At 48.0% G+C, this 16285-nt stretch overlaps 1 long non-coding RNA gene across 1 annotated transcript; it reads right to left on the reverse strand.

Annotated features, from left to right (window-relative positions):
* Positions 1 to 4059: 4059 nt before the first annotated feature.
* LOC139435837 (uncharacterized) lies at positions 4060 to 5950 on the reverse strand. The gene is made up of 3 exons (XR_011645040.1): positions 5891 to 5950; positions 4987 to 5066; positions 4060 to 4651 (listed from the first exon to the last, which is right to left on the reverse strand). It is a non-coding gene; the product is annotated as an uncharacterized lncRNA (long non-coding RNA).
* Positions 5951 to 16285: the final 10335 nt, after the last annotated feature.

Below are 16285 nucleotides of genomic sequence, written 5' to 3' on the forward strand. Positions count from 1 at the left end.
TACATACCGGCCGCTGTGAGAAAGTAGAGACGAAGGTCCCACCTTGTCCAGCGATCATAGAGGGGGAACAGCAGCTCTCTGCGTGTCAGACAGGCAGGAGACCGCCCAGCTGGATCCCTGACGTCACTCACTCTGACCAGGCACTCCGTACGAAGTGTGTCAGAGGAAAAAGGAACATCCCTCTCATACGAGGGGAAAAGGGCCGCTCTCTGTGTGCCGAGAGGCAGGAGAGAGGCGCACCGCTGGATCACTGACGTCAGTCACTCCGACAGGACACCCAGTAGAGGGTGCGTCAGAGAGGAAAGGGAGACATCCCTCAAATAAAATTGAATAAATGAACAGGGGGAAGACCAAGATGCAGCAGTGCAAATATCTTCCACTGACATTCCTCCGTGCAACGCCGTGGAGGAGGAAATTCCTCTGGTGGAGTGCGCTTTGATATTCTCCGGGGGCTCCACCCCCGAGGAGACATATGCCTGTGAGACCGCCTCACACAGCCAGTGTGACAGCCGTTGTGCAGACAGAGGTTGCCCGATCGAGCGCTCTCTGTAAAGCACAAACAGGCGCTGAGAACGGTGCCATGCCGCCGTGCGCGCCACCCTGTGAGAGAGCGTCCCCCCGCCACGGAATCTCCCATGGCCTGCCTGACAGCGTACGCTGTAGGCATGGAAACCAGGAAGCTCCCGTGCGTTCCGGGGCAATTAGGATCACTGACAGCCGCTCCTCCTGCACTCGGTCCAGGAACCGAGGAATCAGCGGGACTGGTGGGAAGGCGTACAGCAGTCCCCTGGGCCATGGCCGATGTGCGAACGCGTCCACCCTCAGAGGGGGGTGGTCCCGCACTGACAGGGAGAACCAGAGCGCGCAATGCGCGTTCCCGCGTGTGGCGAACAGATCCACCTCCGCCCTCCCGAACCGCCTCCAAACCTGGGCGATCAGCTCGGGATGGAGGCTCCAGTCCCCCTGGCGAGGACCTCCTCTGGACATGAGGTCTGCCCCTTTGTTCAGCTCTCCGGGCACATACAGTGCTCTGATGGAGAGCACGTGTGCGCGCGCCCAGATCAACAGCCGTCTGGCTGTGTTCAGGAGCTGCACTGAGCGTACACCGCCCTGGCGATTGATGTAGGCCGCCGCGGCTCTGTTGTCTGTGGGAATCAACACATGCTGATTCCGCAGCAACGGGGACAAATGTTGAATTACTCTCCGTACGGAGATCAATTCCAGCACATTTATGTGGAAGGACATGTGAGCCGGCCACTGTCCTCCCACTGCCTGCGCCATGCACGTTCCTCCCCACCCTGAGAGAGATGCGTCTGTGAACACCGAGATGTGTGACGTAACTCTGCCCAGGGGAACCCCCTCTGTTAAGTCTGAACCCACGGACAGAGGGATGACCACCATGCGCCTCTTCTGTCGTACGGGGTCGATGCGTAGGCTGATGAACCACCTCTGCAGTCTCCTCATGTGCAGGAGACCCAGGGGAATCACCCCGTGATCTGCTGCCATCATGCCGAGCAGCCGCATCACGGAGAGTGACGTCACCACGCTGCGTGGTGTGACACGTTGAAGGAGAGCTGTCAGCTTCTCCACTCTCTGCCGTGAGAGTCGTGCTCTCATGCGGGCTGAGTTCAATTCCACCCCCAGGTAAACAATACTCTGGGAGGGAAGAGGACAGCTCTTTTCCCAGTTCATTATGAAACCCAGCTTTGACAGATGCGATATGAGTTGTACCGTCTGTAAAGCCGCTTCCTCCCTGGAGCGAGCCAGCAGCAGCAGGTCGTCCAGGTAAAATAGTACTCTCATCCCTCCTCTGTGTAGCGGCCGTAACGCCGTCTCTACACACTTCGCCGACTTTGGTGTTTTTTGGTGGTGATGTTTGGTTGCACTGGTGAATTGTTTGTCTAATTGTTTGTCGAGCGGCTGCAGCTGAAGTCACGCCGCCAGGTATGGCGTTCCGTGGCAGCTGCGCTGTGTTACGGCCATAGACTGTATATATAAATGGACGTAGGGTCCGTGACGTCACCCATAGGATTCTGCAGAGTTGCCGTGAAGCCCTTAGTAGGCGGAGTCGGCCACTAACGGCTCGACAGTGACGTCAGAGTCTAACTCCCGCCTTCTCCCGCCTGCTCCAAATAAGGGCAAAGAGGCGGTGCTGAGGCGGAGCCGAGGCGGGACAGGGCGGGACAGGGCGGGACCTGCTGCCACCGAGCGTGACGTTTCAGACCTAGCTCAGGCTAAGAAGCTAAGCTAACATGCTCTCAGTATTAAGCTAACAACCTATGCTAACAACCCAGCTTGCGGTCACTGCTCCTCGTTCCCGGCATATTCTGAAGGTAAGATACCCTGTAACTTTACAAAACTTGTCCTTTTGATTTAAATGTTCTTGAACCTACACTATACAATTGTTTTTTAAGTGCTTCACCGTTTTTCAAATATAAATGTCATTTGTAACTAAACTTTGTAAACTAGCAGAGATATGGCCAGTGTTGCGTGAATTAAATGTGATTAATGAAATATGACTGTAGAAAAAGAAAGGTGCTTTTATATTGATTAAACCATTTTTATTTATTTCAGCATTAAGACAAAAGAAGATGGCAGCCTCCTCCATGCCAAACTGCACAACCTGTAAGTTGATGGTCCTGGCTTACTTTACATGACTTCAGATGGTTGACATTACACACAAACATACTATACATATACACGTGTGCACAATTGTAGATAAACAGCACACAGTATATAAATATATATATATATAAACTGTGTGCTGTTAATCTGTTTTTTGAGGTTTTGCTCTCTTGTTACTTTTAACCATACAGGTGTGATTTCATAGTTATTTTGTATGTTATTGTCAAAGGAACAAAATGAGCAACCCTTTATACTTAATTTGATATTCCTCATTATCTGAAGCATTTGTTACTCTCATTTATTTTACTCCCATAGTGACTGTATGGATAATCGGAGACAGCTATGTCCGGCATGGAGCCCAGAGAGCTACAGAGACCATCAGCAGCAACCTTGGCCTCGACCTGAGGGTGTGCTGGTTCGGTTGGGGTGGACTGCGCTGGAGAGGTGTCCTCCCTTTCTTTTTCTACTCCCTGTGAGGAAGAGCAGTCCCGGATGTCCTCCTCATCCACTGTGACTTGGGGGATGTGCCCAGTGTTCAGTTGCTGAACCAGATGAAGGAGGACCTGCACCAGCTTCACCATCGGCACCCTGGCTTGAAGATCATGCTCTCCCAGAGGCGCCGGTGGAGGGCTGGTGCAAATCCTGTCAAAATTGACAAGGCCCGGAAGTTTGTTAACAGTGTTATGGCTACTTTTGTTCATAGCCTAAATGGTGCCATTGTTGACCACTCCAACATTAGACATGACAGTCCTGGGCTGTTTTTGCGAGATGGAGTTCATTTCACCCCTAGGGGAAATTATATTTTTTTAAAGTCACTAGCCAATTGCCTGAAAGACCACCTCCAAAGACTGTGAACTGCTAAAATGTCAGTATCACTGTTTTTGGATTTGGCCTTTAGAGTATGTATTCTAAGGCCCTTGCTAAGCCCAGACTGTCATGGCTAATGTTGAGTTAGATATTACATCTGTAGCCATAACACTGTTAACATGGCTGCTCTTCCTCATGGCTTGCAATACCCACAATCCCTACAGGCTCGTAATGTCACAGAAGATAATACCTTTTAGAGAGTTTCTAAATTGTTCAGTATGCAGATAAATATTTGTTTTACAATAGAAACATTTTTCTCCATAAATGTTCCCACATGTTGTGAGCATCAACTTTAAATCTTTTGTCAACAAATAAAAAACATCTTAATTTCCTTTACGACAACATTTTGTTTATAACACCACTACATTAACAATAAGCATAGGAAAATGATAAATGTCAACATTTAAGATTGTGCTTTTACTCTTTATTTAATCAGATCTATTTCACATTGAAGGTTACATCTTGCATTTTATGAAAAGTAAAGGTTTTGAATCATTTTATGACTTAAGTACACTAGAACATAAATTAAAGATGTGCAACACCTGTATCAGTTATTAAAATGATATAACTTATGTACAGGGTTGGGAGGGCTACTTGCCAAAAACACAACCAGTAACTTCATGTGAGTATCAAGATATAAAAGTAATGTAACCTGATAACTTTATTTTTCTTTTGGATTACCTCAATATCAAATGCAATGCAAATAAACACAGGAGAGAAGGAATATGAATATGATTTGTTGTTTACTGAAATGTATAATATAATACCATAAAGCAGATTCAGGCAGTAGGTACAGATTCACAATGAAAGTATTAGTCTACAGAACAGTACGGCTTCCAGAGAAGAGATACCATTTGATAATTTTACAACAAGCACTATATGCTCTTTTTAGGTTTTGAATAAGATTGTAATCCTGAGTTTCCCTATTATTAGAAAAGTCAAACTAATGTGATTACATCTCTTCCTATGTATCTAAGGATTACACTTCCCTTTTTCTCTATACGATCTTGATTCGTGTTAGATGTAATCCATTACTGCCTAAGCCAATACAAGTCATCACTTTTGGAAAATTGTCTCAAGTTATAAATGATGCCTTCAATGTCTTTCACGTGGAGAAGACATCCCATTGGCCGAGGCGTTGCAACTTCCCTCAAGCGTCCTACATGAAAGAAAGATCACATGTTAGAAATGTGTGCACAAACTATTCAGTACTTGGTTTAAAGCCCAAGTGTGAGAGTGAACAGAGGCGGAGTCTGTTTGTTGGCTGCTGCTACCCAAACCAACATCCTCCTCACAAGCATTGGCTGTTGGAATGTCATTACGCTCCACATGTGGAACAACAAAGGCTTCTTCAGGTGTGCCTTGTATCATAATGATATTGCTCTGATCAGCAGCAAGACTGTTTTCACCACTACCATGGTCTCCATCTGCAACCTCCTCCTTGCTGTTAACAGTCGAACTAGGACTGCCACTGACCTCGTCATTGCTGCTCACCTGCTTCTCCTTCCAGGCTGTTGTTCTTTGGTGAAATACAAAATGGTGGGCACTGCAGTGTTTTTCAGGCATCTCCTTCCCTAATAAAAATAATAAACAAAAACACATAAAATAACTTTTTGAGGTATTCAACTTTCTTTTGAATAATGTTGTTTTAAATGTAAGAGTGCATTATAAAAGACAATAGAGGGCCAACATGTTAACTATGCAGTTAATCTATTCAACAATTACGTGTTTCCAAGATTCAGATTCAAAGGATTTATGTCATAGGTAGCACATAGGCTACAGTGTAGGAATGGCAATGCAAATCATCTGTCCCGAGCTCCCCCAACAATGCAACAGTTATATAAGACATAAAAACAATAAAAGAAATTCAAAATTATATTAAGAATAATAAATTAGTGCAGGCAGAAATCTATATACACGTAAATATAATAAGACATATGCAAGAACAGAATGTAAAGATAAATATTGTATAGTCAAATTAAATTAAATCATTTTTTTTTTTACAGTGATAGCTGTTAAGATAAATAAGTTATAAGATGACAACAGATGAATGAATGTTGCTATTAAAATAATGTAAAAAAAGGTAATATAATTCATCTGTTTTTAACATAGAGTATGTGGGGGAAATGGCAATTCTCTATCTATGATAAAGAGTCTTTGCATAAATTGAAGAGAAATGTGATGGTTTGCAAAAAAATTGATTTCTATGTTTCTTTACTTAACTGGCAAGATCTTAATTTGGCCTTTAATCAAAAGAACATTACTCATCACTGATGTGCAAGCTGTGCCATAACAATTATTTAGCATTGTATGATGTATAACATGTATTTAATTAGTAACAACAATTTACACTCACAAATGGAACCAAGTTATTATTATTTTTAAAAAGGATCTGTACCCATGAGTCCGTGCTGAAGGGATGACTCTCAAAGTGTGCACTGCATAGGCGAGAAGAAACGTTGGGGGTCCATGTATTCCTCCGGACGTTCAGCACCCACTGGTCCAGCCTGTCTGGATCACCGAAAGGAAACCTTTATTCAAAAATACATGAAAACCGACCCAAAGACAACAGGAGGGTTAATGCCATATTCAGTTAGTAACGCATGAACAACTTTTACAAATATTTCTATATAGTCTGTGTTGGTAAATGTAATCTAGGTTGCACATTTCCTGCTGAAATACATGCCTACCAAGTTAATGCGTGGCGTTTTGATAAAACAGTGTAGTTCCACTATATAAGCGTTACATTCATAATCAAACAAGACAATATGCAAGATAAATAGCTATTTGTTGTCACACGTTAAGAAAATAAAATAAGTACCGATACATAGCAGAACAATTGTGGCGATGTTCAGCTTAATAAGCCTTGTTTCTTTAGCTAATACTATAGCGGGCTGCAGGCGAACCAATTCCGCGTTTCGCTGCATTCCTTGATCTCCAGTTATAACGCCGGGCTCCGCCGCTGGCCGAAGCTAACGGAGCCGCAAAGGGCTAGCTACGGCTCCGGTTAGCTTCGGCGGCGGACTCCGGCGGCCACCACTGGGATAATTGGGTCCCCTTTTAACATTTGCTCCCATTTAGCATTATGGGCGTCATAGCCATATACTATAAAAGTCTTACCCAAGGCTGAATCATAAACTAAACTGTATATATATACACATGTATAAAGGGTTACGTCCTTAGCTGGCTAATAAGCTACATAACAAGCTAAGCTAACAAGCACACAAACACCTTCTAACGGGGTTAACATGTATAATATTATCATTTTACTCACCGAAAAAAGCTGAGAGTAGACTTCTTGGAAGTTCTGTTAGTACATTCAAGCGCACAGCACGACATCTTAATTGTCTGGTATGTATATCACCACGAACACGGCTAAAGCTAAAGGGTCAAGTACAGTACTATGACTAACTAACGTTGTAGCCTCTATGGTTGTAGCCTAGCAGAGTGGACAAGTTGCTGTTAGCTGACAGTGAGGCATGTACGTGTCCAACAACGTGACCACGCCCTAATTAATGCAAAAACTTTAAGACCTAATATAAATAAAAGGGTCGTGTTAGAAAACAATTCACTCACAGATTCATAATCATGAAGGTGGAATCTAACTATATAGATAATAAAAATGTATGGAGCCAGGGACAGAAACATGTTTTTTTCTGCTGTAAAGTTGGGCATTTTAACATGGGGGTCTATGGAAATTGCTCCTTCCTGCAGCCATCGCCTATCGGCCAATATATGAACTGCAGTGTGTGGCACTTCCGTATTGTCTTCCCGGCTGTTCCCCAGAGTTTGCCGCTTGGTTACGGCCCGTACACACTACAGGCGTCAGAAAAGCTTGAAGCTGGGCGTGTCCGAGGCTTGGCGCTTTCTCGCGCCCAAGGCGACCAACAACCAATCAGGAATCTCCCGCCCGCCCCCGGCATACAAAGCAAAAAAAAGCCCGGCTCTTCTTTACTATTGCCAAAATGGATGCCGGTTTTGTAGCAACGGTAGCGTTGCTTTATTCAATGTCTCGCAGGAGGCCACGTATAGTGCGTCGCTGTTGGGTACATCCGATACTCAGAAAACGTCTGCAACGGGGGGAATACCACGTTCTTGTCCAAGAGATCCGCCTGGATGGTGTACTGTTTCAGCACATCTGCGACTCGCCATCTGCCTACGGTACGTTTTGTGTATTTCTACTTCTTTAATATGACTCTGTATATAAAGAGAGAGAATGCATGCAATGGATGAATGAAGTCTGTGATTTAGTTCAGATGATTGACATTAATTAAGATAGCTAGGTAAACGCAGTATTGCTCCCCTGTGTGTGTGTGTGTGTGTGTGTGTGTGTGTGTGTGTGTGTGTGTGTGTGTGTGTGTGTGTGTGTGTGTGTGTGTGTGTGTGTGTGTGTGTGTGTGTGTGTGTGTGTGTGTGTGTGTGTGTGTGTGTGTGTGTGTGTGTGTGTGTGTGTGTGTGTGTGTGTGTGTGTGTGTGTGTGTGTGTGTGTGTGTGTGTGTGTGTGTGTGTGTGTGTGTGTGTGTGTGTGTGTGTGTGTGTGTGTGTGTGTGTGTGTGTGTGTGTGTGTCTGCGTCTGCCTGTGGTATGTTGGTGTGTCTGTGACGTGTGTGTGTCTGCCTGTGGTGTAATTGTGTGTGTGGTATGTTGGTGTGTCTGTGGTATGTTGGTGTGTGTGTGTGTCTGCCTGTGGTGTAATTGTGTGTCTGTGATGTGTGTCTGTGGTATGTTGGTGTGTGTGTGTGTGTGTCTGCCTGTGGTGTAATTGTGTGTCTGTGATGTGTGTCTGTGGTATGTTGGTGTGTGTGTGTGTGTGGTGTGTGTCTGTGGTATGTTGGTGTGTCTGTGTGTGTGTCTGCGGTGTGTGTGTGTGTGTGTGTGTCTGTCTGTGATGTGTGTGTGTGTGTGTGTGTGTGTGTGTGTGTGTGTGTGTGTGTGTGTGTGTGTGTGTGTGTGTGTGTGTGTGTGTGCCTGTGGTGTAATTGTGTGTCTGTGGTGTAATTGTGTGTCTGTGGTATGTTGGTGTGTGTGTCTGTGGTATGTTGGTGTGTCTGTGTGTGTGTCTGCGGTGTTTGTGTCTGCCTGTGGTGTAATTGTGTGTCTGTGATGTGTGTCTGTGGTATGTTGGTGTGTCTGTGTGTGTGTCTGTGGTGTTTGTGTCTACCTGTGGTGTAATTGTGTGTCTGTGATGTGTGTCTGTGGTATGTTGGTGTGTCTGTGATGTGTGTGTGTCTGTGGTATGTTGGTGTGTCTGTGGTGTGTGTCTGCGTGGCGTATAACGTATAACTTTTTTTTTTTAAATCATGTATATTACTTTTTTCTCAGGTACCTGGCAACCGGTGACTCGTACAGGACCATAGCATTCAGCTATCGGGTCGGGCATACAACAGTGGCTGTCATCGTGAAGGAGGTTGCGGGTGCCATCTGGACCGCGCTGGTTGAGGAGACCATGCCGGTACCACAGACGGAGGACTGGAGAGCCATCGCTGCTGGGTTCCAGGAGCGCTGGAACTTTCCAAATTGCGTTGGTGCCATTGATGGGAAGCACGTGGTGATCCAGGCTCCGGCACATTCTGGGTCCCGCTACTTCAACTACAAGTCCACCCACTCCTTGGTACTGCTGGCTGTCGTGGACGCCCAGTACCTCTTCAGGGTAGTGGATGTCGGAGGTTTTGGAAGGAGCAGCGACGGTGGAAGCCTGCGGAATTCCGCTTTTGGAGAGAGCCTCCGAGATGGCAGTCTGCAGCTCCCACCTGACACCGTCATCCCAGGAGCAGAGCGGCTGGGCCTTCTTCCCCATGTGTTCGTTGGGGATGAGGCTTTTCCACTGCTGGACAACCTGCTGCGTCCGTTCCCTGGACGTCAGCTCACACGCGAAAAGAGGCTGTTCAACTACCGCCTCGGCCAGGTTGGTGGTTGAATGTGCGTTTGGCATCCTCTCATCTCAGTGGAGAATGTTCCGGCGTGTCATCACCACCAGCCCGGAGGTAACAGAGTTGTGTGTGAAGGCCACCTGTGTGTTGCACAACGTCCTCCGCAGGAAGACAATAGGAAGGTCATCATGCACACCTGTCGTCGCAAAGTCGAGTGATGAAGCTCCAACCCTGCGCGATGCACCTATGATGGGCTCAAACAACGCCACACGCCGATCCATCCAACTGCGGGAGACCTTCTGCTCCTATCTGAATGAGGAGGGTGCAGTGTCATGGCAGCAGAACGTGGTGTAGGGTCGCCATGGCTCCTCCAAACCAAAAGCTCTTTTAAGAGCTACCCATTTTCTTTAAAGAGCAAATGTTCCAAATGAGCCATTTTAAAATCAAACATTCCTAATAAACATGTTTCTTGAATTGATATTATTATATTATGATATGACTAACAACCTTTTTCTTTCAGCCCTGTTTTTACTGATAAACCACTCATAACTTCAATAGGTTTTCACTGACCAATTACAGAAGAAAGCACATTATATATTCCGACATACATGAAGCTTCTGGTATGTTGCAACTGACAAACCACATGAACAAGTGAAGACACAGTATAGCCATAACATACTTGAAATAATGTTTTATTTGGTGAATTTGAGTGAAGTGTGTGTGATGAGTGTAAAAAAATGTAATGTGGATCAGTATGTGTGAAAAAATTATAAAATTATACATTGTTCTCCTGGTCCACCTCAAAAATGAGCTGGTGTACCCCGAGGCGGACTCTTGCCCTCTGTGCCTTTGTCATCTGCCTCATGGTGGGCAAGAGGCTCTTGAAGAATTGAAAGTCCTCGTCCTCCTCCACCCCTGGTGGGGTTGGCTGGGCAATTGGTCACAGCAGACTTCTTTCATCTTTTCTTGCAGACGTTCTCTAATGAAATTAAATGAAATAATAAAGTTAATAAATAATAAAGTGAATTTCTTTAATTTACTAAATTATTCCTCCATTAATGAATGCTATTTTTATGCTACATTCCATCCATCCATCCATCCATCCATCTTCTCCCGCTTATCCGTGGTCGGGTCGCGGGGGGTAGCAGTTCCAGCAGAGAGCCCCAAACTTTCTTTTCCCTGGCGACATCAACCAGCTCTGACTGGGGGATCCCAAGGCGCTCCCAGGCCAGCGAAGAGATATAATCCCTCCACCTGGTCCTAGGTCTACCCCTTGGTCTCTTCCCAGCTGGACGTGCCTGGAACACCTCCCTAGGGAGGCGCCCAGGTGGCATCCTAACTAGGTGCCCGAACCACCTCAACTGGCTTCTTTCGACGCGAAGGAGGAGCGGCTCAACTCCGAGTCCCTCCCTGATGACCGAACTTCTCAGAGAGCTTTGCCTTCCGGCTCAGCTCCCTTTTCGTCACAATGGTGCGGTAAAGCGACTGCAATACCGCTCCCGCTGCTCCGATTCTCCGGCCCATCTCACGCTCCATTGATCCCTCACTCGAGAACAAAACCCCGAGATACTTGAACTCCTTCACTTGGGGTAAGGACTCATTCCCTACTTGGAGTGGACAGTCCATCGGTTTCCTGCTGAGAACCATGGCCTCAGATTTGGAGGTGCTGATCCTCATCCCAGCCGCTTCACACTCGGTTGCGAACCGATCCAGTGAGTGCTGAAGGTCGCAGACCGATGAAGCCATCAGAACCACATCATCTGCAAAAAGCAGTGGTGCAATCCTTAGTCCACCGAACTGCAGACCCCCCCCCCCCCACGACTACGCCTCGAAATCCGATCCATGTATATTACAAACAGGATTGGTGACAAAGCGCCGCCCTGGCGGAGGCCAACCCTCACCGGAAATGGGTCCGACTTACTGCCGAGGACCCGGACACAGCTCTCGCTTTGGGAGTACAGAGATTGGATGGCCCTGAGTAGAGACCCCCTCACCCCATACTCCCGCAGCACCTCCCACAGTAACTCCCTGGGAACCCGGTCATACGCCTTCTCCAAGTCTACAAAACACATGTAGACCGGATAAGCGTACTCCCAGGCCCCCTCCAGGATCCTTGCGAGAGTAAAAAGCTGATCCGTCGTTCCACGACCAGGATGGAATCCGCATTGTTCCTCCTCAATCTGAGGTTCGACAATCGGCCTGACCCTCCTTTCGAGTACCTTGGAGTAAACTTTCCCGGGGAGGCTGAGTAGTGTGATGCCTCTGTAATTGGCACACACCCTCTGATCCCCCTTTTTGAAAAGGGGGACCACCACCCCGGTCTGCCACTCCTTCTGTACCGTTTCCGACTTCCACGCAACGTTGATGAGACGTGTCAACCATGACAGTCCCTCAACACCCAGAGCCTTCAGCATTTCCGGGCGGATCTCATCCACCCCCGGGGCTTTGCCACTGTGGAGTTGTTTGACGACCTCAGTGACCTCCCCCCGGGAGATTGGCGTTGATCCCCTGTCATACTCCAGCTCTGCCTCTAACATAGAGGGCGGAGTTGTCGGGTTCAGGAGTTCCTCAAAGTGTTCCTTCCAACGTCCCAACACTCCATCAGTTGAGGTCAACAACGTCCCATCCTTACTGTACACAGCTTGGATGGTTCCCTGCTTCCCCCTCCTGAGGTGTCGGACAGTTTTCCAGAACAAATTTGGTGCCGCCCGAAAGTCCTTCTCCATGTCTTCTCCGAACTTCTCCCACACCCGCTGCTTTGCCTCGGCCACGGATGAGGCTGCTGCCCTTCGGGCCTGTCGGTACCTTGCAACTGCTTCGGGAGTCCCCCGGGATAACAAATCCCTGAAGGCCTCCTTCTTCAGTCGGACGGCTTCCCTGACCACCGGTGTCCACCAGGAGGTTCGAGGGTTACCGCCCCTTGAGGCACCTAAGACCTTGAGACCACAGCTCCCCGCCGCGGCTTCGGCAATAGAGGCTTTGAACACCGACCACTCTGGTTCAATGTCCCCAACCTCCACAGGAATGCCCGAAAAGCTCCGCCGGAGGTGTGAGTTGAAGGCCTCCTGAACTTGGGCCTCCTCCAGACGTTCCCAGTTCACCCGAACTACACGTTTGGGCTTACCAGGTCTATCCAGAGGCTTCCCCCGCCACTCGACCCAACTCACCACCAGATGGTGATCAGTTGACAACTCCGCCCCTCTCTTTACCCGAGTGTCCAAAACATACGGCCTCAGGTCCGATGATACGATAACGAAATCGATCATGGACCTTCTGCCTAGGGTGCTCTGGTACCACGTACACTTATGAGCATCCTTATGTTCGAACATGGTGTTTGTTATGGCCAATCCATGACTAGCACAGAAGTCCAGTAACAAACCACCACTCCGGTTCAGATCAGGGGGGCCGTTCCTCCCAATCACGCCCCTCCAAGTGTCTCCATCATTGCCCACATGTGCGTTGAAGTCTCCCAGCAAGACTAAGGAGTCCCCTTCAGGAGCCCCATACAGGACTCTTTCCAGGGTCTCCAAGAAGGCCGAATACTCTGAACTGCTGTTGGGTGCATAAGCACACACAACAGTCAGAGTTTTCCCCCCCATAACCCACAGGCGTAGGGAGGCGACCTTCTCGTCCACTGGGGTAAACTCCAACAACGAAGCACCTAACCGGGGACTTGTGAGTATCCCCACACCCGCCCGGCGCCTCACACCTTGAGCAACTCCGGAGAAGAATAGAGTCCAACCCCTATCCAGAAGTAAGGTTCCAGAGCCGACGCTGTGCGTAGAGGTGAGCCCAACCAGATCCAACTGGTACCGCTCCACCTCCCGCACAAGCTCCGGCTCCTTCCCCCCCAGAGAGGTGACGTTCCACGTCCCCAAAGCCAGCTTCTGCCGCCCGGGTCTGGTCCGTCGAGACCCTCCGCTTTCACTGCCACCCGTCTGGCAGCGCACCCGACCCCATCGATGTTTCCCGTAGGTGGTGGGCCCAAGGGACAGAGAAGCGGAGGTGTTGCCCACGTTGCCTTTTCGGGCTGGGCCCGGCCGGGCTCCGTGGCAAGCCCGGCCACCAGACGCTCGCCGACGAGTCCTCCTTCTGGGCCTGGCTCCAGAAGGGGACCCCGGGCTTCCTCCGGGCCGGGTATCCTCACTTCTTGTTTTTCCTTTCATGAGGTCTTTTGAACCAATCTTAGTCTGGCCCCTTGCCTGAGACCAATTTGCCATGGGAGACCCTACCAGGAACACAAGGTTCCAGACAACACAGCCCCCAGGTTCATCAGGGCACACAAACCTCTCTACCACGGTAAGGTGCTGGTTCTTCAGAGAGGCATATGCTACATTCCATGCTGGCTAAATATACTGTCTATGCTTGATAGCTGTGAATCAAATCAAGTTTTATTTATATAGCACATTTATAAACGATTTTTGGTCGAGCCAAAGTGCTGTACATATAATAAAATTAGCCTACAGTAGAGACACTTTACAGCAAATACAACAACAGTATATCAGTATGAGAAAAAGGACACCCTCTGCATGTTATATTATATATTATGCTTATACTTATATTATATATAATATTTTTGTATTATTATATTAATATATATTATATGTTATGCTACATTACTAGCTGGCTAAATATACTGCCTATGCTTGATAGCTGTGCATGTATTATATGTTATATATTATGCTTATACTTATTATAATATTTTTTTATTAATATATATGATATTGTAGTGCCGAGAGATATGGGAGTCGGAGGCGATGCATCGAAGGTGGTCACCACAATATGTTATTATGCTACATTACTAGCTGTCTGTTCAATGCTAAAACGAAGTAAACTGGATATAAACTCTCCAAACAGTTGAAAACCTACCAGTTTCACCAACTGTCTCTGCCACCTCCCGCCATGCCTGGTTCCTCCGGTTTAGGTCCCGGTAGGTGAACAGAGTACAGTCATACAAGACTGGGACATTTGCCACGGAAATGATTAATTTGTCCTCCATTTTCTGACATAAGGAAAATAGTCGAGACCTGCATACACGCGGTTTGATTGGCTAGTGCTTGTAATGACGGGAATTCAAAAACGGGATTTGATTGGCTGACGCCAGCTTCGAGCAAGCCTCGAGCCTCAAAAGTTGAACATTGTTGAACTTTTGACGCCGATAGACGCTCGCGAGGCTTGCAACGCCTTGCCATGCTACCCACAATGCAGTTCGGCGAATTTTGAAAATATCCTACGTCACCCCATTCAAATGAATGGGCGAAGCGTTGGAAGCCTTTTTTGACGCCTGTAGTGTGTACGGGCCGTTAGAGAAGCTGACTCGCCAACACGCCCAGGGGCGCCGCCAGGGATTTTGGGCCCCATGAAAAGATATCACATTGGTTATTTAAAAATGTTTTTCTTAATGTTCTAAAATTGTTTGGGGCCTCTGTCAGTCACGGGCCCTTAGAATCGTCCTCACTTTTCACCCCCTTACGGCGCCCCTGAACACGCCATCAAGCTCTCTCCACGTGTCGGTGGAGGAGTGTGGTCTGGCTGTGGGGGCTGTGGTGGGATATGGCAGAGTTAAATCTGCCTCCCGCATGAACAGTGCAGTGGTTATTTTTTTTAGACTGCACGGAGAAAGCTAACCAGCTGGTGGAGAGCGGGCTAGTGATTAAAGGGACGCTGTTACCCCCTTGTCACTCCAGCTAAAAAAGTAATCATCTCAAATGTACCCCCGTGTCTGAGAAACAAGTTGTTGGAGAGAGAGCTGGCTCGACACGGGCAGCTTGTGTCTCCCATTAAGTTGATCACCCTGGGCTGCAAATCCCCGCACCTCAAGCACGTGGGTGCTTATGGTCCTGAAAAGGGATGAAGGGGAATTAAATCTGACTCTCAAGTTTAAAATTGATGATTTTGTGTATACTGTCCATGTTACGTCTGACAGTTTGAGATGTTATGGTTGTGGAGCGGCAGGACACCAGATCCGCGTGTGCCCGGAGAGGGGACGGTGCCCGCGGCAGAGCCGCTACAAATTGCCTTGTCCACGGCCGGACCGCCGGTGCTGGGGTCCGCGCCCGCGGCGGAACCGCTGCAGGTCCCTTTGTCCGCGGCCGGGCCGCCGGTGCTGGGGTCCGCGCCCGCGGCAGAGCCGCTGCAGGTCCCTTTGTCCGCGGCCGGGCCGCCGGTGCTCCCGCCCGGAAAATCTTCAGTGTTGATTGACACTTCAGTAATAGCCTATCAGATAGCGCTGTGGCCGGGACATTGCTCGTGTACAGAGAGTGGTGACTGCAGACAGAGAAACGGCCGCATCAGAGCCAAAGTGTTATCGGCAATTTTATTTAAAAAAAGGCCGATACCGATTATCGGTCAAATGAGGAATATCGGCCCCGATTATCGGTCGACCCCTAGTCTCTACTCTGTACCGACTACAAGCTGCTTTCCAAAGTGTTAGCGACGAGGCTGAGGAAAGTGATGGAGCATGTCGTTCACGTAGACCAGACATACCCATACCTGTGTACCCAGCAGGTTGATAACTGACAACGTGAATCTAATTCGAGATGTTTTGGACCTCTCCGGTTAATTGGGCTGTGAGCTTGGTCTGATTTCTCTAGACCAAGAAAAGGCTTTTGACCGAGTTGAACACCAGTACTTGTGGCAGACGCTGGAAGCTTTTGGGTTCAGCTCTGGTCTCATAGCCAAGATCCAGGTCTTGTACAGGGACATTGAGAGTGTACTGAAGATAAACGGTAGTTTGTGTGCTCCTTTTGAAGCTCAGAGAGGAGTCCGACAGGGCTGCTCTTTGTCCGGGATGCTCTACTCCCTGGCCATAGAGCCCTTTTTACACCGGTTAAGGTCAAAGTTACAGGGTTTCTCTTTTCCTGGCTGTAGGGATGTTTTTAAATTGTCTGCTTATGCGGATGACATAATGATCTTTGTTAAAA

Source organism: Pseudochaenichthys georgianus, chromosome 19 (genome assembly GCF_902827115.2).
Source record: "Pseudochaenichthys georgianus chromosome 19, fPseGeo1.2, whole genome shotgun sequence".
Lineage (NCBI taxonomy): Eukaryota > Metazoa > Chordata > Actinopteri > Perciformes > Channichthyidae > Pseudochaenichthys > Pseudochaenichthys georgianus.